The sequence below is a fragment of the Schistocerca americana genome, chromosome 5 (assembly GCF_021461395.2).
Source record: "Schistocerca americana isolate TAMUIC-IGC-003095 chromosome 5, iqSchAmer2.1, whole genome shotgun sequence".
In the NCBI taxonomy this organism is placed as follows: Eukaryota; Metazoa; Arthropoda; class Insecta; order Orthoptera; family Acrididae; genus Schistocerca; species Schistocerca americana.
Window position 1 is genome coordinate 600,508,508 of NC_060123.1, and position 23,185 is coordinate 600,531,692.

Here is a 23,185-nt window from a genome sequence, read left to right on the forward strand (position 1 = left end):
AGTTAAGCATCATTGGGCCCAGTTAGTACTTGGATGGGTGACCACCTGGGAAACCTGGGTGCTGTTGGCTACCTTCCTTTTTTTTTTTCGTTTTGCTATTTTGTCGCTACCCCTGCCAGCCCAATTTTCAAACTACCTTTCTGTTGTGACAAAGATGCTTCCTTATGCCTTTTAAACTACTGTAATGGAACGAAAATGCAGTAATTAACTCGGTTTGAGGGAGAATGTGCTAACCAAGTTTGCCAAGAAGACTTTGAAAACGACAAAACAGTACGAATCGGCAGGTGATTTCTGAAATACGTCACCGCCTATTGTTGTGTAGGAGTGTAGAGTTCCAAATTTGGTTTGTAATCATGACTTTATTCCTTAGTCGTCTCGTCTCGTCCCGCAGACGTTTGTCGTGCTTGCGCTGTCATATGGACCACGACCCGAGCGGCAGCGAGCGGCAGTCGAGCAAAGTCGGGACAAGTCGGGACGGGGACAGGGACAGGAATGGTGCGAATGCACTGCAAACTACGCAGACACCTGGTGTGAGGCGAGGCGAGGCGAGGCGAGGCGAGGCGAGGCGAGGCAGCCCACATCGCTACCAGTGGCGCCCTCCAGCACGACACTGCACCACCCCGCACAGGCCCTCCGCTGGACACCAGGGACAAGATGCGTCCTCCGCTAGTGTCGAAGGCTGCACGCGCCCAGCGAATGACAGGAGGTGCAACGAGCAGCAGTGCGTCTCACACACGCGGCGGTGCGCCCGCTAATTCGGCCGTCGCTCTGCTGGGACGCCGGGCGCGCCCCCCGCGCGCGTCCTCGAGGAACTGGCTGTTGCGGAAGGAAGTACTTTCGTCAAATGCGGCGGAAAACTAACATTTTGTGTGTTGGGAAAAAAGCCGAACGCGAATTCTGCCGTGCTCCTACATTAGATGCGCGCCAACGGCCATACCATGATGGATACACCGGTTCTCGTCCGATCACCGAAGTTAAGCATCATTGGGCCCAGTTAGTACTTGGATGGGTGACCACCTGGGAAACCTGGGTGCTGTTGGCTACCTTCCTTTTTTTTTTTCGTTTTGCTATTTTGTCGCTACCCCTGCCAGCCCAATTTTCAAACTACCTTTCTGTTGTGACAAAGATGCTTCCTTATGCCTTTTAAACTACTGTAATGGAACGAAAATGCAGTAATTAACTCGGTTTGAGGGAGAATGTGCTAACCAAGTTTGCCAAGAAGACTTTGAAAACGACAAAACAGTACGAATCGGCAGGTGATTTCTGAAATACGTCACCGCCTATTGTTGTGTAGGAGTGTAGAGTTCCAAATTTGGTTTGTAATCATGACTTTATTCCTTAGTCGTCTCGTCTCGTCCCGCAGACGTTTGTCGTGCTTGCGCTGTCATATGGACCACGACCCGAGCGGCAGCGAGCGGCAGTCGAGCAAAGTCGGGACAAGTCGGGACGGGGACAGGGACAGGAATGGTGCGAATGCACTGCAAACTACGCAGACACCTGGTGTGAGGCGAGGCGAGGCGAGGCGAGGCGAGGCGAGGCGAGGCAGCCCACATCGCTACCAGTGGCGCCCTCCAGCACGACACTGCACCACCCCGCACAGGCCCTCCGCTGGACACCAGGGACAAGATGCGTCCTCCGCTAGTGTCGAAGGCTGCACGCGCCCAGCGAATGACAGGAGGTGCAACGAGCAGCAGTGCGTCTCACACACGCGGCGGTGCGCCCGCTAATTCGGCCGTCGCTCTGCTGGGACGCCGGGCGCGCCCCCCGCGCGCGTCCTCGAGGAACTGGCTGTTGCGGAAGGAAGTACTTTCGTCAAATGCGGCGGAAAACTAACATTTTGTGTGTTGGGAAAAAAGCCGAACGCGAATTCTGCCGTGCTCCTACATTAGATGCGCGCCAACGGCCATACCATGATGGATACACCGGTTCTCGTCCGATCACCGAAGTTAAGCATCATTGGGCCCAGTTAGTACTTGGATGGGTGACCACCTGGGAAACCTGGGTGCTGTTGGCTACCTTCCTTTTTTTTTTCGTTTTGCTATTTTGTCGCTACCCCTGCCAGCCCAATTTTCAAACTACCTTTCTGTTGTGACAAAGATGCTTCCTTATGCCTTTTAAACTACTGTAATGGAACGAAAATGCAGTAATTAACTCGGTTTGAGGGAGAATGTGCTAACCAAGTTTGCCAAGAAGACTTTGAAAACGACAAAACAGTACGAATCGGCAGGTGATTTCTGAAATACGTCACCGCCTATTGTTGTGTAGGAGTGTAGAGTTCCAAATTTGGTTTGTAATCATGACTTTATTCCTTAGTCGTCTCGTCTCGTCCCGCAGACGTTTGTCGTGCTTGCGCTGTCATATGGACCACGACCCGAGCGGCAGCGAGCGGCAGTCGAGCAAAGTCGGGACAAGTCGGGACGGGGACAGGGACAGGAATGGTGCGAATGCACTGCAAACTACGCAGACACCTGGTGTGAGGCGAGGCGAGGCGAGGCGAGGCGAGGCGAGGCGAGGCAGCCCACATCGCTACCAGTGGCGCCCTCCAGCACGACACTGCACCACCCCGCACAGGCCCTCCGCTGGACACCAGGGACAAGATGCGTCCTCCGCTAGTGTCGAAGGCTGCACGCGCCCAGCGAATGACAGGAGGTGCAACGAGCAGCAGTGCGTCTCACACACGCGGCGGTGCGCCCGCTAATTCGGCCGTCGCTCTGCTGGGACGCCGGGCGCGCCCCCCGCGCGCGTCCTCGAGGAACTGGCTGTTGCGGAAGGAAGTACTTTCGTCAAATGCGGCGGAAAACTAACATTTTGTGTGTTGGGAAAAAAGCCGAACGCGAATTCTGCCGTGCTCCTACATTAGATGCGCGCCAACGGCCATACCATGATGGATACACCGGTTCTCGTCCGATCACCGAAGTTAAGCATCATTGGGCCCAGTTAGTACTTGGATGGGTGACCACCTGGGAAACCTGGGTGCTGTTGGCTACCTTCCTTTTTTTTTTTCGTTTTGCTATTTTGTCGCTACCCCTGCCAGCCCAATTTTCAAACTACCTTTCTGTTGTGACAAAGATGCTTCCTTATGCCTTTTAAACTACTGTAATGGAACGAAAATGCAGTAATTAACTCGGTTTGAGGGAGAATGTGCTAACCAAGTTTGCCAAGAAGACTTTGAAAACGACAAAACAGTACGAATCGGCAGGTGATTTCTGAAATACGTCACCGCCTATTGTTGTGTAGGAGTGTAGAGTTCCAAATTTGGTTTGTAATCATGACTTTATTCCTTAGTCGTCTCGTCTCGTCCCGCAGACGTTTGTCGTGCTTGCGCTGTCATATGGACCACGACCCGAGCGGCAGCGAGCGGCAGTCGAGCAAAGTCGGGACAAGTCGGGACGGGGACAGGGACAGGAATGGTGCGAATGCACTGCAAACTACGCAGACACCTGGTGTGAGGCGAGGCGAGGCGAGGCGAGGCGAGGCGAGGCGAGGCGAGGCGAGGCAGCCCACATCGCTACCAGTGGCGCCCTCCAGCACGACACTGCACCACCCCGCACAGGCCCTCCGCTGGACACCAGGGACAAGATGCGTCCTCCGCTAGTGTCGAAGGCTGCACGCGCCCAGCGAATGACAGGAGGTGCAACGAGCAGCAGTGCGTCTCACACACGCGGCGGTGCGCCCGCTAATTCGGCCGTCGCTCTGCTGGGACGCCGGGCGCGCCCCCCGCGCGCGTCCTCGAGGAACTGGCTGTTGCGGAAGGAAGTACTTTCGTCAAATGCGGCGGAAAACTAACATTTTGTGTGTTGGGAAAAAAGCCGAACGCGAATTCTGCCGTGCTCCTACATTAGATGCGCGCCAACGGCCATACCATGATGGATACACCGGTTCTCGTCCGATCACCGAAGTTAAGCATCATTGGGCCCAGTTAGTACTTGGATGGGTGACCACCTGGGAAACCTGGGTGCTGTTGGCTACCTTCCTTTTTTTTTTTCGTTTTGCTATTTTGTCGCTACCCCTGCCAGCCCAATTTTCAAACTACCTTTCTGTTGTGACAAAGATGCTTCCTTATGCCTTTTAAACTACTGTAATGGAACGAAAATGCAGTAATTAACTCGGTTTGAGGGAGAATGTGCTAACCAAGTTTGCCAAGAAGACTTTGAAAACGACAAAACAGTACGAATCGGCAGGTGATTTCTGAAATACGTCACCGCCTATTGTTGTGTAGGAGTGTAGAGTTCCAAATTTGGTTTGTAATCATGACTTTATTCCTTAGTCGTCTCGTCTCGTCCCGCAGACGTTTGTCGTGCTTGCGCTGTCATATGGACCACGACCCGAGCGGCAGCGAGCGGCAGTCGAGCAAAGTCGGGACAAGTCGGGACGGGGACAGGGACAGGAATGGTGCGAATGCACTGCAAACTACGCAGACACCTGGTGTGAGGCGAGGCGAGGCGAGGCGAGGCGAGGCGAGGCGAGGCAGCCCACATCGCTACCAGTGGCGCCCTCCAGCACGACACTGCACCACCCCGCACAGGCCCTCCGCTGGACACCAGGGACAAGATGCGTCCTCCGCTAGTGTCGAAGGCTGCACGCGCCCAGCGAATGACAGGAGGTGCAACGAGCAGCAGTGCGTCTCACACACGCGGCGGTGCGCCCGCTAATTCGGCCGTCGCTCTGCTGGGACGCCGGGCGCGCCCCCCGCGCGCGTCCTCGAGGAACTGGCTGTTGCGGAAGGAAGTACTTTCGTCAAATGCGGCGGAAAACTAACATTTTGTGTGTTGGGAAAAAAGCCGAACGCGAATTCTGCCGTGCTCCTACATTAGATGCGCGCCAACGGCCATACCATGATGGATACACCGGTTCTCGTCCGATCACCGAAGTTAAGCATCATTGGGCCCAGTTAGTACTTGGATGGGTGACCACCTGGGAAACCTGGGTGCTGTTGGCTACCTTCCTTTTTTTTTTCGTTTTGCTATTTTGTCGCTACCCCTGCCAGCCCAATTTTCAAACTACCTTTCTGTTGTGACAAAGATGCTTCCTTATGCCTTTTAAACTACTGTAATGGAACGAAAATGCAGTAATTAACTCGGTTTGAGGGAGAATGTGCTAACCAAGTTTGCCAAGAAGACTTTGAAAACGACAAAACAGTACGAATCGGCAGGTGATTTCTGAAATACGTCACCGCCTATTGTTGTGTAGGAGTGTAGAGTTCCAAATTTGGTTTGTAATCATGACTTTATTCCTTAGTCGTCTCGTCTCGTCCCGCAGACGTTTGTCGTGCTTGCGCTGTCATATGGACCACGACCCGAGCGGCAGCGAGCGGCAGTCGAGCAAAGTCGGGACAAGTCGGGACGGGGACAGGGACAGGAATGGTGCGAATGCACTGCAAACTACGCAGACACCTGGTGTGAGGCGAGGCGAGGCGAGGCGAGGCGAGGCGAGGCGAGGCGAGGCGAGGCAGCCCACATCGCTACCAGTGGCGCCCTCCAGCACGACACTGCACCACCCCGCACAGGCCCTCCGCTGGACACCAGGGACAAGATGCGTCCTCCGCTAGTGTCGAAGGCTGCACGCGCCCAGCGAATGACAGGAGGTGCAACGAGCAGCAGTGCGTCTCACACACGCGGCGGTGCGCCCGCTAATTCGGCCGTCGCTCTGCTGGGACGCCGGGCGCGCCCCCCGCGCGCGTCCTCGAGGAACTGGCTGTTGCGGAAGGAAGTACTTTCGTCAAATGCGGCGGAAAACTAACATTTTGTGTGTTGGGAAAAAAGCCGAACGCGAATTCTGCCGTGCTCCTACATTAGATGCGCGCCAACGGCCATACCATGATGGATACACCGGTTCTCGTCCGATCACCGAAGTTAAGCATCATTGGGCCCAGTTAGTACTTGGATGGGTGACCACCTGGGAAACCTGGGTGCTGTTGGCTACCTTCCTTTTTTTTTTTCGTTTTGCTATTTTGTCGCTACCCCTGCCAGCCCAATTTTCAAACTACCTTTCTGTTGTGACAAAGATGCTTCCTTATGCCTTTTAAACTACTGTAATGGAACGAAAATGCAGTAATTAACTCGGTTTGAGGGAGAATGTGCTAACCAAGTTTGCCAAGAAGACTTTGAAAACGACAAAACAGTACGAATCGGCAGGTGATTTCTGAAATACGTCACCGCCTATTGTTGTGTAGGAGTGTAGAGTTCCAAATTTGGTTTGTAATCATGACTTTATTCCTTAGTCGTCTCGTCTCGTCCCGCAGACGTTTGTCGTGCTTGCGCTGTCATATGGACCACGACCCGAGCGGCAGCGAGCGGCAGTCGAGCAAAGTCGGGACAAGTCGGGACGGGGACAGGGACAGGAATGGTGCGAATGCACTGCAAACTACGCAGACACCTGGTGTGAGGCGAGGCGAGGCGAGGCGAGGCGAGGCGAGGCGAGGCAGCCCACATCGCTACCAGTGGCGCCCTCCAGCACGACACTGCACCACCCCGCACAGGCCCTCCGCTGGACACCAGGGACAAGATGCGTCCTCCGCTAGTGTCGAAGGCTGCACGCGCCCAGCGAATGACAGGAGGTGCAACGAGCAGCAGTGCGTCTCACACACGCGGCGGTGCGCCCGCTAATTCGGCCGTCGCTCTGCTGGGACGCCGGGCGCGCCCCCCGCGCGCGTCCTCGAGGAACTGGCTGTTGCGGAAGGAAGTACTTTCGTCAAATGCGGCGGAAAACTAACATTTTGTGTGTTGGGAAAAAAGCCGAACGCGAATTCTGCCGTGCTCCTACATTAGATGCGCGCCAACGGCCATACCATGATGGATACACCGGTTCTCGTCCGATCACCGAAGTTAAGCATCATTGGGCCCAGTTAGTACTTGGATGGGTGACCACCTGGGAAACCTGGGTGCTGTTGGCTACCTTCCTTTTTTTTTTTCGTTTTGCTATTTTGTCGCTACCCCTGCCAGCCCAATTTTCAAACTACCTTTCTGTTGTGACAAAGATGCTTCCTTATGCCTTTTAAACTACTGTAATGGAACGAAAATGCAGTAATTAACTCGGTTTGAGGGAGAATGTGCTAACCAAGTTTGCCAAGAAGACTTTGAAAACGACAAAACAGTACGAATCGGCAGGTGATTTCTGAAATACGTCACCGCCTATTGTTGTGTAGGAGTGTAGAGTTCCAAATTTGGTTTGTAATCATGACTTTATTCCTTAGTCGTCTCGTCTCGTCCCGCAGACGTTTGTCGTGCTTGCGCTGTCATATGGACCACGACCCGAGCGGCAGCGAGCGGCAGTCGAGCAAAGTCGGGACAAGTCGGGACGGGGACAGGGACAGGAATGGTGCGAATGCACTGCAAACTACGCAGACACCTGGTGTGAGGCGAGGCGAGGCGAGGCGAGGCGAGGCGAGGCGAGGCGAGGCGAGGCAGCCCACATCGCTACCAGTGGCGCCCTCCAGCACGACACTGCACCACCCCGCACAGGCCCTCCGCTGGACACCAGGGACAAGATGCGTCCTCCGCTAGTGTCGAAGGCTGCACGCGCCCAGCGAATGACAGGAGGTGCAACGAGCAGCAGTGCGTCTCACACACGCGGCGGTGCGCCCGCTAATTCGGCCGTCGCTCTGCTGGGACGCCGGGCGCGCCCCCCGCGCGCGTCCTCGAGGAACTGGCTGTTGCGGAAGGAAGTACTTTCGTCAAATGCGGCGGAAAACTAACATTTTGTGTGTTGGGAAAAAAGCCGAACGCGAATTCTGCCGTGCTCCTACATTAGATGCGCGCCAACGGCCATACCATGATGGATACACCGGTTCTCGTCCGATCACCGAAGTTAAGCATCATTGGGCCCAGTTAGTACTTGGATGGGTGACCACCTGGGAAACCTGGGTGCTGTTGGCTACCTTCCTTTTTTTTTTCGTTTTGCTATTTTGTCGCTACCCCTGCCAGCCCAATTTTCAAACTACCTTTCTGTTGTGACAAAGATGCTTCCTTATGCCTTTTAAACTACTGTAATGGAACGAAAATGCAGTAATTAACTCGGTTTGAGGGAGAATGTGCTAACCAAGTTTGCCAAGAAGACTTTGAAAACGACAAAACAGTACGAATCGGCAGGTGATTTCTGAAATACGTCACCGCCTATTGTTGTGTAGGAGTGTAGAGTTCCAAATTTGGTTTGTAATCATGACTTTATTCCTTAGTCGTCTCGTCTCGTCCCGCAGACGTTTGTCGTGCTTGCGCTGTCATATGGACCACGACCCGAGCGGCAGCGAGCGGCAGTCGAGCAAAGTCGGGACAAGTCGGGACGGGGACAGGGACAGGAATGGTGCGAATGCACTGCAAACTACGCAGACACCTGGTGTGAGGCGAGGCGAGGCGAGGCGAGGCGAGGCGAGGCGAGGCGAGGCGAGGCAGCCCACATCGCTACCAGTGGCGCCCTCCAGCACGACACTGCACCACCCCGCACAGGCCCTCCGCTGGACACCAGGGACAAGATGCGTCCTCCGCTAGTGTCGAAGGCTGCACGCGCCCAGCGAATGACAGGAGGTGCAACGAGCAGCAGTGCGTCTCACACACGCGGCGGTGCGCCCGCTAATTCGGCCGTCGCTCTGCTGGGACGCCGGGCGCGCCCCCCGCGCGCGTCCTCGAGGAACTGGCTGTTGCGGAAGGAAGTACTTTCGTCAAATGCGGCGGAAAACTAACATTTTGTGTGTTGGGAAAAAAGCCGAACGCGAATTCTGCCGTGCTCCTACATTAGATGCGCGCCAACGGCCATACCATGATGGATACACCGGTTCTCGTCCGATCACCGAAGTTAAGCATCATTGGGCCCAGTTAGTACTTGGATGGGTGACCACCTGGGAAACCTGGGTGCTGTTGGCTACCTTCCTTTTTTTTTTTCGTTTTGCTATTTTGTCGCTACCCCTGCCAGCCCAATTTTCAAACTACCTTTCTGTTGTGACAAAGATGCTTCCTTATGCCTTTTAAACTACTGTAATGGAACGAAAATGCAGTAATTAACTCGGTTTGAGGGAGAATGTGCTAACCAAGTTTGCCAAGAAGACTTTGAAAACGACAAAACAGTACGAATCGGCAGGTGATTTCTGAAATACGTCACCGCCTATTGTTGTGTAGGAGTGTAGAGTTCCAAATTTGGTTTGTAATCATGACTTTATTCCTTAGTCGTCTCGTCTCGTCCCGCAGACGTTTGTCGTGCTTGCGCTGTCATATGGACCACGACCCGAGCGGCAGCGAGCGGCAGTCGAGCAAAGTCGGGACAAGTCGGGACGGGGACAGGGACAGGAATGGTGCGAATGCACTGCAAACTACGCAGACACCTGGTGTGAGGCGAGGCGAGGCGAGGCGAGGCGAGGCGAGGCGAGGCGAGGCGAGGCAGCCCACATCGCTACCAGTGGCGCCCTCCAGCACGACACTGCACCACCCCGCACAGGCCCTCCGCTGGACACCAGGGACAAGATGCGTCCTCCGCTAGTGTCGAAGGCTGCACGCGCCCAGCGAATGACAGGAGGTGCAACGAGCAGCAGTGCGTCTCACACACGCGGCGGTGCGCCCGCTAATTCGGCCGTCGCTCTGCTGGGACGCCGGGCGCGCCCCCCGCGCGCGTCCTCGAGGAACTGGCTGTTGCGGAAGGAAGTACTTTCGTCAAATGCGGCGGAAAACTAACATTTTGTGTGTTGGGAAAAAAGCCGAACGCGAATTCTGCCGTGCTCCTACATTAGATGCGCGCCAACGGCCATACCATGATGGATACACCGGTTCTCGTCCGATCACCGAAGTTAAGCATCATTGGGCCCAGTTAGTACTTGGATGGGTGACCACCTGGGAAACCTGGGTGCTGTTGGCTACCTTCCTTTTTTTTTTTCGTTTTGCTATTTTGTCGCTACCCCTGCCAGCCCAATTTTCAAACTACCTTTCTGTTGTGACAAAGATGCTTCCTTATGCCTTTTAAACTACTGTAATGGAACGAAAATGCAGTAATTAACTCGGTTTGAGGGAGAATGTGCTAACCAAGTTTGCCAAGAAGACTTTGAAAACGACAAAACAGTACGAATCGGCAGGTGATTTCTGAAATACGTCACCGCCTATTGTTGTGTAGGAGTGTAGAGTTCCAAATTTGGTTTGTAATCATGACTTTATTCCTTAGTCGTCTCGTCTCGTCCCGCAGACGTTTGTCGTGCTTGCGCTGTCATATGGACCACGACCCGAGCGGCAGCGAGCGGCAGTCGAGCAAAGTCGGGACAAGTCGGGACGGGGACAGGGACAGGAATGGTGCGAATGCACTGCAAACTACGCAGACACCTGGTGTGAGGCGAGGCGAGGCGAGGCGAGGCGAGGCGAGGCGAGGCAGCCCACATCGCTACCAGTGGCGCCCTCCAGCACGACACTGCACCACCCCGCACAGGCCCTCCGCTGGACACCAGGGACAAGATGCGTCCTCCGCTAGTGTCGAAGGCTGCACGCGCCCAGCGAATGACAGGAGGTGCAACGAGCAGCAGTGCGTCTCACACACGCGGCGGTGCGCCCGCTAATTCGGCCGTCGCTCTGCTGGGACGCCGGGCGCGCCCCCCGCGCGCGTCCTCGAGGAACTGGCTGTTGCGGAAGGAAGTACTTTCGTCAAATGCGGCGGAAAACTAACATTTTGTGTGTTGGGAAAAAAGCCGAACGCGAATTCTGCCGTGCTCCTACATTAGATGCGCGCCAACGGCCATACCATGATGGATACACCGGTTCTCGTCCGATCACCGAAGTTAAGCATCATTGGGCCCAGTTAGTACTTGGATGGGTGACCACCTGGGAAACCTGGGTGCTGTTGGCTACCTTCCTTTTTTTTTTTCGTTTTGCTATTTTGTCGCTACCCCTGCCAGCCCAATTTTCAAACTACCTTTCTGTTGTGACAAAGATGCTTCCTTATGCCTTTTAAACTACTGTAATGGAACGAAAATGCAGTAATTAACTCGGTTTGAGGGAGAATGTGCTAACCAAGTTTGCCAAGAAGACTTTGAAAACGACAAAACAGTACGAATCGGCAGGTGATTTCTGAAATACGTCACCGCCTATTGTTGTGTAGGAGTGTAGAGTTCCAAATTTGGTTTGTAATCATGACTTTATTCCTTAGTCGTCTCGTCTCGTCCCGCAGACGTTTGTCGTGCTTGCGCTGTCATATGGACCACGACCCGAGCGGCAGCGAGCGGCAGTCGAGCAAAGTCGGGACAAGTCGGGACGGGGACAGGGACAGGAATGGTGCGAATGCACTGCAAACTACGCAGACACCTGGTGTGAGGCGAGGCGAGGCGAGGCGAGGCGAGGCGAGGCGAGGCGAGGCGAGGCAGCCCACATCGCTACCAGTGGCGCCCTCCAGCACGACACTGCACCACCCCGCACAGGCCCTCCGCTGGACACCAGGGACAAGATGCGTCCTCCGCTAGTGTCGAAGGCTGCACGCGCCCAGCGAATGACAGGAGGTGCAACGAGCAGCAGTGCGTCTCACACACGCGGCGGTGCGCCCGCTAATTCGGCCGTCGCTCTGCTGGGACGCCGGGCGCGCCCCCCGCGCGCGTCCTCGAGGAACTGGCTGTTGCGGAAGGAAGTACTTTCGTCAAATGCGGCGGAAAACTAACATTTTGTGTGTTGGGAAAAAAGCCGAACGCGAATTCTGCCGTGCTCCTACATTAGATGCGCGCCAACGGCCATACCATGATGGATACACCGGTTCTCGTCCGATCACCGAAGTTAAGCATCATTGGGCCCAGTTAGTACTTGGATGGGTGACCACCTGGGAAACCTGGGTGCTGTTGGCTACCTTCCTTTTTTTTTTCGTTTTGCTATTTTGTCGCTACCCCTGCCAGCCCAATTTTCAAACTACCTTTCTGTTGTGACAAAGATGCTTCCTTATGCCTTTTAAACTACTGTAATGGAACGAAAATGCAGTAATTAACTCGGTTTGAGGGAGAATGTGCTAACCAAGTTTGCCAAGAAGACTTTGAAAACGACAAAACAGTACGAATCGGCAGGTGATTTCTGAAATACGTCACCGCCTATTGTTGTGTAGGAGTGTAGAGTTCCAAATTTGGTTTGTAATCATGACTTTATTCCTTAGTCGTCTCGTCTCGTCCCGCAGACGTTTGTCGTGCTTGCGCTGTCATATGGACCACGACCCGAGCGGCAGCGAGCGGCAGTCGAGCAAAGTCGGGACAAGTCGGGACGGGGACAGGGACAGGAATGGTGCGAATGCACTGCAAACTACGCAGACACCTGGTGTGAGGCGAGGCGAGGCGAGGCGAGGCGAGGCGAGGCGAGGCGAGGCGAGGCAGCCCACATCGCTACCAGTGGCGCCCTCCAGCACGACACTGCACCACCCCGCACAGGCCCTCCGCTGGACACCAGGGACAAGATGCGTCCTCCGCTAGTGTCGAAGGCTGCACGCGCCCAGCGAATGACAGGAGGTGCAACGAGCAGCAGTGCGTCTCACACACGCGGCGGTGCGCCCGCTAATTCGGCCGTCGCTCTGCTGGGACGCCGGGCGCGCCCCCCGCGCGCGTCCTCGAGGAACTGGCTGTTGCGGAAGGAAGTACTTTCGTCAAATGCGGCGGAAAACTAACATTTTGTGTGTTGGGAAAAAAGCCGAACGCGAATTCTGCCGTGCTCCTACATTAGATGCGCGCCAACGGCCATACCATGATGGATACACCGGTTCTCGTCCGATCACCGAAGTTAAGCATCATTGGGCCCAGTTAGTACTTGGATGGGTGACCACCTGGGAAACCTGGGTGCTGTTGGCTACCTTCCTTTTTTTTTTCGTTTTGCTATTTTGTCGCTACCCCTGCCAGCCCAATTTTCAAACTACCTTTCTGTTGTGACAAAGATGCTTCCTTATGCCTTTTAAACTACTGTAATGGAACGAAAATGCAGTAATTAACTCGGTTTGAGGGAGAATGTGCTAACCAAGTTTGCCAAGAAGACTTTGAAAACGACAAAACAGTACGAATCGGCAGGTGATTTCTGAAATACGTCACCGCCTATTGTTGTGTAGGAGTGTAGAGTTCCAAATTTGGTTTGTAATCATGACTTTATTCCTTAGTCGTCTCGTCTCGTCCCGCAGACGTTTGTCGTGCTTGCGCTGTCATATGGACCACGACCCGAGCGGCAGCGAGCGGCAGTCGAGCAAAGTCGGGACAAGTCGGGACGGGGACAGGGACAGGAATGGTGCGAATGCACTGCAAACTACGCAGACACCTGGTGTGAGGCGAGGCGAGGCGAGGCGAGGCGAGGCGAGGCGAGGCGAGGCGAGGCAGCCCACATCGCTACCAGTGGCGCCCTCCAGCACGACACTGCACCACCCCGCACAGGCCCTCCGCTGGACACCAGGGACAAGATGCGTCCTCCGCTAGTGTCGAAGGCTGCACGCGCCCAGCGAATGACAGGAGGTGCAACGAGCAGCAGTGCGTCTCACACACGCGGCGGTGCGCCCGCTAATTCGGCCGTCGCTCTGCTGGGACGCCGGGCGCGCCCCCCGCGCGCGTCCTCGAGGAACTGGCTGTTGCGGAAGGAAGTACTTTCGTCAAATGCGGCGGAAAACTAACATTTTGTGTGTTGGGAAAAAAGCCGAACGCGAATTCTGCCGTGCTCCTACATTAGATGCGCGCCAACGGCCATACCATGATGGATACACCGGTTCTCGTCCGATCACCGAAGTTAAGCATCATTGGGCCCAGTTAGTACTTGGATGGGTGACCACCTGGGAAACCTGGGTGCTGTTGGCTACCTTCCTTTTTTTTTTCGTTTTGCTATTTTGTCGCTACCCCTGCCAGCCCAATTTTCAAACTACCTTTCTGTTGTGACAAAGATGCTTCCTTATGCCTTTTAAACTACTGTAATGGAACGAAAATGCAGTAATTAACTCGGTTTGAGGGAGAATGTGCTAACCAAGTTTGCCAAGAAGACTTTGAAAACGACAAAACAGTACGAATCGGCAGGTGATTTCTGAAATACGTCACCGCCTATTGTTGTGTAGGAGTGTAGAGTTCCAAATTTGGTTTGTAATCATGACTTTATTCCTTAGTCGTCTCGTCTCGTCCCGCAGACGTTTGTCGTGCTTGCGCTGTCATATGGACCACGACCCGAGCGGCAGCGAGCGGCAGTCGAGCAAAGTCGGGACAAGTCGGGACGGGGACAGGGACAGGAATGGTGCGAATGCACTGCAAACTACGCAGACACCTGGTGTGAGGCGAGGCGAGGCGAGGCGAGGCGAGGCGAGGCGAGGCAGCCCACATCGCTACCAGTGGCGCCCTCCAGCACGACACTGCACCACCCCGCACAGGCCCTCCGCTGGACACCAGGGACAAGATGCGTCCTCCGCTAGTGTCGAAGGCTGCACGCGCCCAGCGAATGACAGGAGGTGCAACGAGCAGCAGTGCGTCTCACACACGCGGCGGTGCGCCCGCTAATTCGGCCGTCGCTCTGCTGGGACGCCGGGCGCGCCCCCCGCGCGCGTCCTCGAGGAACTGGCTGTTGCGGAAGGAAGTACTTTCGTCAAATGCGGCGGAAAACTAACATTTTGTGTGTTGGGAAAAAAGCCGAACGCGAATTCTGCCGTGCTCCTACATTAGATGCGCGCCAACGGCCATACCATGATGGATACACCGGTTCTCGTCCGATCACCGAAGTTAAGCATCATTGGGCCCAGTTAGTACTTGGATGGGTGACCACCTGGGAAACCTGGGTGCTGTTGGCTACCTTCCTTTTTTTTTTTCGTTTGGCTATTTTGTCGCTACCCCTGCCAGCCCAATTTTCAAACTACCTTTCTGTTGTGACAAAGATGCTTCCTTATGCCTTTTAAACTACTGTAATGGAACGAAAATGCAGTAATTAACTCGGTTTGAGGGAGAATGTGCTAACCAAGTTTGCCAAGAAGACTTTGAAAACGACAAAACAGTACGAATCGGCAGGTGATTTCTGAAATACGTCACCGCCTATTGTTGTGTAGGAGTGTAGAGTTCCAAATTTGGTTTGTAATCATGACTTTATTCCTTAGTCGTCTCGTCTCGTCCCGCAGACGTTTGTCGTGCTTGCGCTGTCATATGGACCACGACCCGAGCGGCAGCGAGCGGCAGTCGAGCAAAGTCGGGACAAGTCGGGACGGGGACAGGGACAGGAATGGTGCGAATGCACTGCAAACTACGCAGACACCTGGTGTGAGGCGAGGCGAGGCGAGGCGAGGCGAGGCGAGGCGAGGCGAGGCGAGGCAGCCCACATCGCTACCAGTGGCGCCCTCCAGCACGACACTGCACCACCCCGCACAGGCCCTCCGCTGGACACCAGGGACAAGATGCGTCCTCCGCTAGTGTCGAAGGCTGCACGCGCCCAGCGAATGACAGGAGGTGCAACGAGCAGCAGTGCGTCTCACACACGCGGCGGTGCGCCCGCTAATTCGGCCGTCGCTCTGCTGGGACGCCGGGCGCGCCCCCCGCGCGCGTCCTCGAGGAACTGGCTGTTGCGGAAGGAAGTACTTTCGTCAAATGCGGCGGAAAACTAACATTTTGTGTGTTGGGAAAAAAGCCGAACGCGAATTCTGCCGTGCTCCTACATTAGATGCGCGCCAACGGCCATACCATGATGGATACACCGGTTCTCGTCCGATCACCGAAGTTAAGCATCATTGGGCCCAGTTAGTACTTGGATGGGTGACCACCTGGGAAACCTGGGTGCTGTTGGCTACCTTCCTTTTTTTTTTTCGTTTTGCTATTTTGTCGCTACCCCTGCCAGCCCAATTTTCAAACTACCTTTCTGTTGTGACAAAGATGCTTCCTTATGCCTTTTAAACTACTGTAATGGAACGAAAATGCAGTAATTAACTCGGTTTGAGGGAGAATGTGCTAACCAAGTTTGCCAAGAAGACTTTGAAAACGACAAAACAGTACGAATCGGCAGGTGATTTCTGAAATACGTCACCGCCTATTGTTGTGTAGGAGTGTAGAGTTCCAAATTTGGTTTGTAATCATGACTTTATTCCTTAGTCGTCTCGTCTCGTCCCGCAGACGTTTGTCGTGCTTGCGCTGTCATATGGACCACGACCCGAGCGGCAGCGAGCGGCAGTCGAGCAAAGTCGGGACAAGTCGGGACGGGGACAGGGACAGGAATGGTGCGAATGCACTGCAAACTACGCAGACACCTGGTGTGAGGCGAGGCGAGGCGAGGCGAGGCGAGGCGAGGCGAGGCAGCCCACATCGCTACCAGTGGCGCCCTCCAGCACGACACTGCACCACCCCGCACAGGCCCTCCGCTGGACACCAGGGACAAGATGCGTCCTCCGCTAGTGTCGAAGGCTGCACGCGCCCAGCGAATGACAGGAGGTGCAACGAGCAGCAGTGCGTCTCACACACGCGGCGGTGCGCCCGCTAATTCGGCCGTCGCTCTGCTGGGACGCCGGGCGCGCCCCCCGCGCGCGTCCTCGAGGAACTGGCTGTTGCGGAAGGAAGTACTTTCGTCAAATGCGGCGGAAAACTAACATTTTGTGTGTTGGGAAAAAAGCCGAACGCGAATTCTGCCGTGCTCCTACATTAGATGCGCGCCAACGGCCATACCATGATGGATACACCGGTTCTCGTCCGATCACCGAAGTTAAGCATCATTGGGCCCAGTTAGTACTTGGATGGGTGACCACCTGGGAAACCTGGGTGCTGTTGGCTACCTTCCTTTTTTTTTTTCGTTTTGCTATTTTGTCGCTACCCCTGCCAGCCCAATTTTCAAACTACCTTTCTGTTGTGACAAAGATGCTTCCTTATGCCTTTTAAACTACTGTAATGGAACGAAAATGCAGTAATTAACTCGGTTTGAGGGAGAATGTGCTAACCAAGTTTGCCAAGAAGACTTTGAAAACGACAAAACAGTACGAATCGGCAGGTGATTTCTGAAATACGTCACCGCCTATTGTTGTGTAGGAGTGTAGAGTTCCAAATTTGGTTTGTAATCATGACTTTATTCCTTAGTCGTCTCGTCTCGTCCCGCAGACGTTTGTCGTGCTTGCGCTGTCATATGGACCACGACCCGAGCGGCAGTCGAGCAAAGTCGGGACAAGTCGGGACGGGGACAGGGACAGGAATGGTGCGAATGCACTGCAAACTACGCAGACACCTGGTGTGAGGCGAGGCGAGGCGAGGCGAGGCGAGGCGAGGCGAGGCAGCCCACATCGCTACCAGTGGCGCCCTCCAGCACGACACTGCACCACCCCGCACAGGCCCTCCGCTGGACACCAGGGACAAGATGCGTCCTCCGCTAGTGTCGAAGGCTGCACGCGCCCAGCGAATGACAGGAGGTGCAACGAGCAGCAGTGCGTCTCACACACGCGGCGGTGCGCCCGCTAATTCGGCCGTCGCTCTGCTGGGACGCCGGGCGCGCCCCCCGCGCGCGTCCTCGAGGAACTGGCTGTTGCGGAAGGAAGTACTTTCGTCAAATGCGGCGGAAAACTAACATTTTGTGTGTTGGGAAAAAAGCCGAACGCGAATTCTGCCGTGCTCCTACATTAGATGCGCGCCAACGGCCATACCATGATGGATACACCGGTTCTCGTCCGATCACCGAAGTTAAGCATCATTGGGCCCAGTTAGTACTTGGATGGGTGACCACCTGGGAAACCTGGGTGCTGTTGGCTACCTTCCTTTTTTTTTTCGTTTTGCTATTTTGTCGCTACCCCTGCCAGCCCAATTTTCAAACTACCTTTCTGTTGTGACAAAGATGCTTCCTTATGCCTTTTAAACTACTGTAATGGAACGAAAATGCAGTAATTAACTCGGTTTGAGGGAGAATGTGCTAACCAAGTTTGCCAAGAAGACTTTGAAAACGACAAAACAGTACGAATCGGCAGGTGATTTCTGAAATACGTCACCGCCTATTGTTGTGTAGGAGTGTAGAGTTCCAAATTTGGTTTGTAATCATGACTTTATTCCTTAGTCGTCTCGTCTCGTCCCGCAGACGTTTGTCGTGCTTGCGCTGTCATATGGACCACGACCCGAGCGGCAGCGAGCGGCAGTCGAGCAAAGTCGGGACAAGTCGGGACGGGGACAGGGACAGGAATGGTGCGAATGCACTGCAAACTACGCAGACACCTGGTGTGAGGCGAGGCGAGGCGAGGCGAGGCGAGGCGAGGCGAGGCGAGGCGAGGCAGCCCACATCGCTACCAGTGGCGCCCTCCAGCACGACACTGCACCACCCCGCACAGGCCCTCCGCTGGACACCAGGGACAAGATGCGTCCTCCGCTAGTGTCGAAGGCTGCACGCGCCCAGCGAATGACAGGAGGTGCAACGAGCAGCAGTGCGTCTCACACACGCGGCGGTGCGCCCGCTAATTCGGCCGTCGCTCTGCTGGGACGCCGGGCGCGCCCCCCGCGCGCGTCCTCGAGGAACTGGCTGTTGCGGAAGGAAGTACTTTCGTCAAATGCGGCGGAAAACTAACATTTTGTGTGTTGGGAAAAAAGCCGAACGCGAATTCTGCCGTGCTCCTACATTAGATGCGCGCCAACGGCCATACCATGATGGATACACCGGTTCTCGTCCGATCACCGAAGTTAAGCATCATTGGGCCCAGTTAGTACTTGGATGGGTGACCACCTGGGAAACCTGGGTGCTGTTGGCTACCTTCCTTTTTTTTTTTCGTTTTGCTATTTTGTCGCTACCCCTGCCAGCCCAATTTTCAAACTACCTTTCTGTTGTGACAAAGATGCTTCCTTATGCCTTTTAAACTACTGTAATGGAACGAAAATGCAGTAATTAACTCGGTTTGAGGGAGAATGTGCTAACCAAGTTTGCCAAGAAGACTTTGAAAACGACAAAACAGTACGAATCGGCAGGTGATTTCTGAAATACGTCACCGCCTATTGTTGTGTAGGAGTGTAGAGTTCCAAATTTGGTTTGTAATCATGACTTTATTCCTTAGTCGTCTCGTCTCGTCCCGCAGACGTTTGTCGTGCTTGCGCTGTCATATGGACCACGACCCGAGCGGCAGCGAGCGGCAGTCGAGCAAAGTCGGGACAAGTCGGGACGGGGACAGGGACAGGAATGGTGCGAATGCACTGCAAACTACGCAGACACCTGGTGTGAGGCGAGGCGAGGCGAGGCGAGGCGAGGCGAGGCGAGGCAGCCCACATCGCTACCAGTGGCGCCCTCCAGCACGACACTGCACCACCCCGCACAGGCCCTCCGCTGGACACCAGGGACAAGATGCGTCCTCCGCTAGTGTCGAAGGCTGCACGCGCCCAGCGAATGACAGGAGGTGCAACGAGCAGCAGTGCGTCTCACACACGCGGCGGTGCGCCCGCTAATTCGGCCGTCGCTCTGCTGGGACGCCGGGCGCGCCCCCCGCGCGCGTCCTCGAGGAACTGGCTGTTGCGGAAGGAAGTACTTTCGTCAAATGCGGCGGAAAACTAACATTTTGTGTGTTGGGAAAAAAGCCGAACGCGAATTCTGCCGTGCTCCTACATTAGATGCGCGCCAACGGCCATACCATGATGGATACACCGGTTCTCGTCCGATCACCGAAGTTAAGCATCATTGGGCCCAGTTAGTACTTGGATGGGTGACCACCTGGGAAACCTGGGTGCTGTTGGCTACCTTCCTTTTTTTTTTCGTTTTGCTATTTTGTCGCTACCCCTGCCAGCCCAATTTTCAAACTACCTTTCTGTTGTGACAAAGATGCTTCCTTATGCCTTTTAAACTACTGTAATGGAACGAAAATGCAGTAATTAACTCGGTTTGAGGGAGAATGTGCTAACCAAGTTTGCCAAGAAGACTTTGAAAACGACAAAACAGTACGAATCGGCAGGTGATTTCTGAAATACGTCACCGCCTATTGTTGTGTAGGAGTGTAGAGTTCCAAATTTGGTTTGTAATCATGACTTTATTCCTTAGTCGTCTCGTCTCGTCCCGCAGACGTTTGTCGTGCTTGCGCTGTCATATGGACCACGACCCGAGCGGCAGCGAGCGGCAGTCGAGCAAAGTCGGGACAAGTCGGGACGGGGACAGGGACAGGAATGGTGCGAATGCACTGCAAACTACGCAGACACCTGGTGTGAGGCGAGGCGAGGCGAGGCGAGGCGAGGCGAGGCGAGGCGAGGCGAGGCAGCCCACATCGCTACCAGTGGCGCCCTCCAGCACGACACTGCACCACCCCGCACAGGCCCTCCGCTGGACACCAGGGACAAGATGCGTCCTCCGCTAGTGTCGAAGGCTGCACGCGCCCAGCGAATGACAGGAGGTGCAACGAGCAGCAGTGCGTCTCACACACGCGGCGGTGCGCCCGCTAATTCGGCCGTCGCTCTGCTGGGACGCCGGGCGCGCCCCCCGCGCGCGTCCTCGAGGAACTGGCTGTTGCGGAAGGAAGTACTTTCGTCAAATGCGGCGGAAAACTAACATTTTGTGTGTTGGGAAAAAAGCCGAACGCGAATTCTGCCGTGCTCCTACATTAGATGCGCGCCAACGGCCATACCATGATGGATACACCGGTTCTCGTCCGATCACCGAAGTTAAGCATCATTGGGCCCAGTTAGTACTTGGATGGGTGACCACCTGGGAAACCTGGGTGCTGTTGGCTACCTTCCTTTTTTTTTTTCGTTTTGCTATTTTGTCGCTACCCCTGCCAGCCCAATTTTCAAACTACCTTTCTGTTGTGACAAAGATGCTTCCTTATGCCTTTTAAACTACTGTAATGGAACGAAAATGCAGTAATTAACTCGGTTTGAGGGAGAATGTGCTAACCAAGTTTGCCAAGAAGACTTTGAAAACGACAAAACAGTACGAATCGGCAGGTGATTTCTGAAATACGTCACCGCCTATTGTTGTGTAGGAGTGTAGAGTTCCAAATTTGGTTTGTAATCATGACTTTATTCCTTAGTCGTCTCGTCTCGTCCCGCAGACGTTTGTCGTGCTTGCGCTGTCATATGGACCACGACCCGAGCGGCAGCGAGCGGCAGTCGAGCAAAGTCGGGACAAGTCGGGACGGGGACAGGGACAGGAATGGTGCGAATGCACTGCAAACTACGCAGACACCTGGTGTGAGGCGAGGCGAGGCGAGGCGAGGCGAGGCGAGGCAGCCCACATCGCTACCAGTGGCGCCCTCCAGCACGACACTGCACCACCCCGCACAGGCCCTCCGCTGGACACCAGGGACAAGATGCGTCCTCCGCTAGTGTCGAAGGCTGCACGCGCCCAGCGAATGACAGGAGGTGCAACGAGCAGCAGTGCGTCTCACACACGCGGCGGTGCGCCCGCTAATTCGGCCGTCGCTCTGCTGGGACGCCGGGCGCGCCCCCCGCGCGCGTCCTCGAGGAACTGGCTGTTGCGGAAGGAAGTACTTTCGTCAAATGCGGCGGAAAACTAACATTTTGTGTGTTGGGAAAAAAGCCGAACGCGAATTCTGCCGTGCTCCTACATTAGATGCGCGCCAACGGCCATACCATGATGGATACACCGGTTCTCGTCCGATCACCGAAGTTAAGCATCATTGGGCCCAGTTAGTACTTGGATGGGTGACCACCTGGGAAACCTGGGTGCTGTTGGCTACCTTCCTTTTTTTTTTTCGTTTTGCTATTTTGTCGCTACCCCTGCCAGCCCAATTTTCAAACTACCTTTCTGTTGTGACAAAGATGCTTCCTTATGCCTTTTAAACTACTGTAATGGAACGAAAATGCAGTAATTAACTCGGTTTGAGGGAGAATGTGCTAACCAAGTTTGCCAAGAAGACTTTGAAAACGACAAAACAGTACGAATCGGCAGGTGATTTCTGAAATACGTCACCGCCTATTGTTGTGTAGGAGTGTAGAGTTCCAAATTTGGTTTGTAATCATGACTTTATTCCTTAGTCGTCTCGTCTCGTCCCGCAGACGTTTGTCGTGCTTGCGCTGTCATATGGACCACGACCCGAGCGGCAGCGAGCGGCAGTCGAGCAAAGTCGGGACAAGTCGGGACGGGGACAGGGACAGGAATGGTGCGAATGCACTGCAAACTACGCAGACACCTGGTGTGAGGCGAGGCGAGGCGAGGCGAGGCGAGGCGAGGCGAGGCGAGGCGAGGCAGCCCACATCGCTACCAGTGGCGCCCTCCAGCACGACACTGCACCACCCCGCACAGGCCCTCCGCTGGACACCAGGGACAAGATGCGTCCTCCGCTAGTGTCGAAGGCTGCACGCGCCCAGCGAATGACAGGAGGTGCAACGAGCAGCAGTGCGTCTCACACACGCGGCGGTGCGCCCGCTAATTCGGCCGTCGCTCTGCTGGGACGCCGGGCGCGCCCCCCGCGCGCGTCCTCGAGGAACTGGCTGTTGCGGAAGGAAGTACTTTCGTCAAATGCGGCGGAAAACTAACATTTTGTGTGTTGGGAAAAAAGCCGAACGCGAATTCTGCCGTGCTCCTACATTAGATGCGCGCCAACGGCCATACCATGATGGATACACCGGTTCTCGTCCGATCACCGAAGTTAAGCATCATTGGGCCCAGTTAGTACTTGGATGGGTGACCACCTGGGAAACCTGGGTGCTGTTGGCTACCTTCCTTTTTTTTTTTCGTTTTGCTATTTTGTCGCTACCCCTGCCAGCCCAATTTTCAAACTACCTTTCTGTTGTGACAAAGATGCTTCCTTATGCCTTTTAAACTACTGTAATGGAACGAAAATGCAGTAATTAACTCGGTTTGAGGGAGAATGTGCTAACCAAGTTTGCCAAGAAGACTTTGAAAACGACAAAACAGTACGAATCGGCAGGTGATTTCTGAAATACGTCACCGCCTATTGTTGTGTAGGAGTGTAGAGTTCCAAATTTGGTTTGTAATCATGACTTTATTCCTTAGTCGTCTCGTCTCGTCCCGCAGACGTTTGTCGTGCTTGCGCTGTCATATGGACCACGACCCGAGCGGCAGCGAGCGGCAGTCGAGCAAAGTCGGGACAAGTCGGGACGGGGACAGGGACAGGAATGGTGCGAATGCACTGCAAACTACGCAGACACCTGGTGTGAGGCGAGGCGAGGCGAGGCGAGGCGAGGCGAGGCAGCCCACATCGCTACCAGTGGCGCCCTCCAGCACGACACTGCACCACCCCGCACAGGCCCTCCGCTGGACACCAGGGACAAGATGCGTCCTCCGCTAGTGTCGAAGGCTGCACGCGCCCAGCGAATGACAGGAGGTGCAACGAGCAGCAGTGCGTCTCACACACG

General features: G+C 54.9%; 23 non-coding genes across 23 annotated transcripts; all 23 read left to right on the top strand.

Annotated features, from left to right (window-relative positions):
• The first annotated feature begins 923 nt into the window (after positions 1–923).
• On the top strand, positions 924–1,042 carry LOC124616857. The gene has a single exon (XR_006979897.1). It is a non-coding gene; the product is annotated as a 5S ribosomal RNA (ribosomal RNA).
• Positions 1,043–1,895: 853 nt separating this feature from the next.
• Positions 1,896–2,014, top strand: LOC124616858. Its single transcript, XR_006979898.1, has one exon. It is a non-coding gene; the product is annotated as a 5S ribosomal RNA (ribosomal RNA).
• Positions 2,015–2,866: 852 nt separating this feature from the next.
• LOC124616859 lies at positions 2,867–2,985 on the top strand. Its single transcript, XR_006979899.1, has one exon. It is a non-coding gene; the product is annotated as a 5S ribosomal RNA (ribosomal RNA).
• An 863-nt stretch (positions 2,986–3,848) lies between these two features.
• On the top strand, positions 3,849–3,967 carry LOC124616860. Its single transcript, XR_006979900.1, has one exon. It is a non-coding gene; the product is annotated as a 5S ribosomal RNA (ribosomal RNA).
• An 853-nt stretch (positions 3,968–4,820) lies between these two features.
• On the top strand, positions 4,821–4,939 carry LOC124616861. Its single transcript, XR_006979901.1, has one exon. It is a non-coding gene; the product is annotated as a 5S ribosomal RNA (ribosomal RNA).
• An 862-nt stretch (positions 4,940–5,801) lies between these two features.
• LOC124616862 lies at positions 5,802–5,920 on the top strand. The gene has a single exon (XR_006979902.1). It is a non-coding gene; the product is annotated as a 5S ribosomal RNA (ribosomal RNA).
• An 853-nt stretch (positions 5,921–6,773) lies between these two features.
• LOC124616864 lies at positions 6,774–6,892 on the top strand. Its single transcript, XR_006979904.1, has one exon. It is a non-coding gene; the product is annotated as a 5S ribosomal RNA (ribosomal RNA).
• An 863-nt stretch (positions 6,893–7,755) lies between these two features.
• LOC124616865 lies at positions 7,756–7,874 on the top strand. The gene has a single exon (XR_006979905.1). It is a non-coding gene; the product is annotated as a 5S ribosomal RNA (ribosomal RNA).
• Positions 7,875–8,736: 862 nt separating this feature from the next.
• Positions 8,737–8,855, top strand: LOC124616866. Its single transcript, XR_006979906.1, has one exon. It is a non-coding gene; the product is annotated as a 5S ribosomal RNA (ribosomal RNA).
• An 863-nt stretch (positions 8,856–9,718) lies between these two features.
• Positions 9,719–9,837, top strand: LOC124616867. Its single transcript, XR_006979907.1, has one exon. It is a non-coding gene; the product is annotated as a 5S ribosomal RNA (ribosomal RNA).
• Positions 9,838–10,690: 853 nt separating this feature from the next.
• Positions 10,691–10,809, top strand: LOC124616868. The gene has a single exon (XR_006979908.1). It is a non-coding gene; the product is annotated as a 5S ribosomal RNA (ribosomal RNA).
• Positions 10,810–11,672: 863 nt separating this feature from the next.
• On the top strand, positions 11,673–11,791 carry LOC124616870. Its single transcript, XR_006979909.1, has one exon. It is a non-coding gene; the product is annotated as a 5S ribosomal RNA (ribosomal RNA).
• Positions 11,792–12,653: 862 nt separating this feature from the next.
• On the top strand, positions 12,654–12,772 carry LOC124616871. The gene has a single exon (XR_006979910.1). It is a non-coding gene; the product is annotated as a 5S ribosomal RNA (ribosomal RNA).
• Positions 12,773–13,634: 862 nt separating this feature from the next.
• On the top strand, positions 13,635–13,753 carry LOC124616872. The gene has a single exon (XR_006979911.1). It is a non-coding gene; the product is annotated as a 5S ribosomal RNA (ribosomal RNA).
• An 852-nt stretch (positions 13,754–14,605) lies between these two features.
• On the top strand, positions 14,606–14,724 carry LOC124616873. Its single transcript, XR_006979912.1, has one exon. It is a non-coding gene; the product is annotated as a 5S ribosomal RNA (ribosomal RNA).
• An 863-nt stretch (positions 14,725–15,587) lies between these two features.
• LOC124616874 lies at positions 15,588–15,706 on the top strand. Its single transcript, XR_006979913.1, has one exon. It is a non-coding gene; the product is annotated as a 5S ribosomal RNA (ribosomal RNA).
• An 853-nt stretch (positions 15,707–16,559) lies between these two features.
• On the top strand, positions 16,560–16,678 carry LOC124616876. The gene has a single exon (XR_006979915.1). It is a non-coding gene; the product is annotated as a 5S ribosomal RNA (ribosomal RNA).
• An 843-nt stretch (positions 16,679–17,521) lies between these two features.
• Positions 17,522–17,640, top strand: LOC124616877. Its single transcript, XR_006979916.1, has one exon. It is a non-coding gene; the product is annotated as a 5S ribosomal RNA (ribosomal RNA).
• An 862-nt stretch (positions 17,641–18,502) lies between these two features.
• Positions 18,503–18,621, top strand: LOC124616878. The gene has a single exon (XR_006979917.1). It is a non-coding gene; the product is annotated as a 5S ribosomal RNA (ribosomal RNA).
• An 853-nt stretch (positions 18,622–19,474) lies between these two features.
• LOC124616879 lies at positions 19,475–19,593 on the top strand. The gene has a single exon (XR_006979918.1). It is a non-coding gene; the product is annotated as a 5S ribosomal RNA (ribosomal RNA).
• Positions 19,594–20,455: 862 nt separating this feature from the next.
• On the top strand, positions 20,456–20,574 carry LOC124616880. The gene has a single exon (XR_006979919.1). It is a non-coding gene; the product is annotated as a 5S ribosomal RNA (ribosomal RNA).
• Positions 20,575–21,422: 848 nt separating this feature from the next.
• LOC124616881 lies at positions 21,423–21,541 on the top strand. The gene has a single exon (XR_006979920.1). It is a non-coding gene; the product is annotated as a 5S ribosomal RNA (ribosomal RNA).
• Positions 21,542–22,404: 863 nt separating this feature from the next.
• On the top strand, positions 22,405–22,523 carry LOC124616882. The gene has a single exon (XR_006979921.1). It is a non-coding gene; the product is annotated as a 5S ribosomal RNA (ribosomal RNA).
• Positions 22,524–23,185: the final 662 nt, after the last annotated feature.